Source organism: Musa acuminata, unplaced genomic scaffold (assembly GCF_036884655.1).
Source record: "Musa acuminata AAA Group cultivar baxijiao unplaced genomic scaffold, Cavendish_Baxijiao_AAA HiC_scaffold_1136, whole genome shotgun sequence".
NCBI classification, from domain to species: Eukaryota; Viridiplantae; Streptophyta; class Magnoliopsida; order Zingiberales; family Musaceae; genus Musa; species Musa acuminata.
The window spans coordinates 10084288-10086787 of NW_027021348.1; positions in this window are offsets into that span (position 1 = coordinate 10084288).

The window sequence follows — 2500 nt, forward strand, 5'->3', positions numbered from 1 at the left end:
TTTGGGCTGTTTTGGCCTGTTTTTGGGCTGTTCTTGCGTGGTGCGGTGACCATCGTGAGCGGAGCAAAACGTCAGCCATCTCAGCACCCTGGAACCCCCCGGGTGGCACAGGGCTGGATGGGGCTTTCGTATAGCAGGGACGGTGCTGCCTCTCGCTTCGCTCGCTGTCCGCCGCTCGCCGCTCGCTCGCGCAGCCAAAAATGGCCAGTTTTGGCCCGTTTTTGGGCCGTTTTGGCCTGTTTTTGGGCTGTTCTTGCGTGGTGCGGCGACCGTCGTGAGCGGAGCAAAATGTCAGCCATCTCAGCACCCTGGAACCCCCCGGGTGGCACAGGGCTGGATGGGGCTTTCGTATAGCAGGGACGGTGCTGCCTCTCGCTTCGCTTGCTGTCCGCCACTCGCCGCTCGCTCGCGCAGCCAAAAATGGCCAGTTTTGGCCCGTTTTTGGGCCGTTTTGGCCAGTTTTTGGCCTGTTCTTGCGTTGCGCGGTGACCGTCGAGAGCGGAGCAAAACGTCAGCCATCTCAGCACCCTGGAACCCCCCGGGTGGCACAGGGCTGGATGGGGCTTTCGTATAGCAGGGACGGTGCTGCCTCACGCTTCGCTCACTGTTCGCCGCTCGCCGCTCGCTCGCGCAGCCAAAAATGGCCTGTTTTGGCCCGTTTTTGGGCTGTTTTGGCCTGTTTTTGGGCTGTTCTTGCGTGGTGCGGTGACCATCGTGAGCGGAGCAAAACGTCAGCCATCTCAGCACCCTGGAACCCCCCGGGTGGCACAGGGCTGGATGGGGCTTTCGTATAGCAGGGACGGTGCTGCCTCTCGCTTCGCTCGCTGTCCGCCGCTCGCCGCTCGCTCGCGCAGCCAAAAATGGCCAGTTTTGGCCCGTTTTTGGGCCGTTTTGGCCTGTTTTTGGGCTGTTCTTGCATGGCGCGGCGACCGTCGTGAGCGGAGCAAAATGTCAGCCATCTCAGCACCCTGGAACCCCCCGGGTGGCACAGGGCTGGATGGGGCTTTCGTATAGCAGGGACGGTGCTGCCTCTCGCTTCGCTCGCTGTCCGCCACTCGCCGCTCGCTCGCGCAGCCAAAAATGGCCAGTTTTGGCCCGTTTTTGGGCCGTTTTGGCCAGTTTTTGGCCTGTTCTTGCGTTGCGCGGTGACCGTCGAGAGCGGACCAAAACGTCAGCCATCTCAGCACCCTGGAACCCCCCGGGTGGCACAGGGCTGGATGGGGCTTTCGTATAGCAGGGACGGTGCTGCCTCACGCTTCGCTCGCTGTTCGCCGCTCGCCGCTCGCTCGCGCAGCCAAAAATGGCCTGTTTTGGCCCGTTTTTGGGCTGTTTTGGCCTGTTTTTGGGCTGTTCTTGCGTGGCGCGGCGACCGTCGTGAGCGGAGCAAAATGTCAGCCATCTCAGCACCCTGGAACCCCCCGGGTGGCACAGGGCTGGATGGGGCTTTCGTATAGCAGGGACGGTGCTGCCTCACGCTTCGCTCGCTGTTCGCCGCTCGCCGCTCGCTCGCGCAGCCAAAAATGGCCTGTTTTGGCCCGTTTTTGGGCTGTTTTGGCCTGTTTTTGGGCTGTTCTTGTGTGGCGCGGCGACCGTCGTGAGCGGAGCAAAATGTCAGCCATCTCAGCACCCTGGAACCCCCCGGGTGGCACAGGGCTGGATGGGGCTTTCGTATAGCAGGGACGGTGCTGCCTCACGCTTCGCTCGCTGTTCGCCGCTCGCCACTCGCTCGCGCAGCCAAAAATGGCCTGTTTTGGCCCGTTTTTGGGCTGTTTTGGCCTGTTTTTGGGCTGTTCTTGCGTGGCGCGGCGACCGTCGTGAGCGGAGCAAAATGTCAGCCATCTCAGCACCCTGGAACCCCCCGGGTGGCACAGGGCTGGATGGGGCTTTCGTATAGCAGGGACGGTGCTGCCTCACGCTTCGCTCACTGTTCGCCGCTCGCCGCTCGCTCGCGCAGCCAAAAATGGCCTGTTTTGGCCCGTTTTTGGGCTGTTTTGGCCTGTTTTTGGGCTGTTCTTGCGTGGTGCGGTGACCATCGTGAGCGGAGCAAAACGTCAGCCATCTCAGCACCCTGGAACCCCCCGGGTGGCACAGGGCTGGATGGGGCTTTCGTATAGCAGGGACGGTGCTGCCTCTCGCTTCGCTCGCTGTCCGCCGCTCGCCGCTCGCTCGCGCAGCCAAAAATGGCCAGTTTTGGCCCGTTTTTGGGCCGTTTTGGCCTGTTTTTGGGCTGTTCTTGCGTGGTGCGGCGACCGTCGTGAGCGGAGCAAAATGTCAGCCATCTCAGCACCCTGGAACCCCCCGGGTGGCACAGGGCTGGATGGGGCTTTCGTATAGCAGGGACGGTGCTGCCTCTCGCTTCGCTTGCTGTCCGCCACTCGCCGCTCGCTCGCGCAGCCAAAAATGGCCAGTTTTGGCCCGTTTTTGGGCCGTTTTGGCCAGTTTTTGGCCTGTTCTTGCGTTGCGCGGTGACCGTCGAGAGCGGAGCAAAACGTCAGCCATC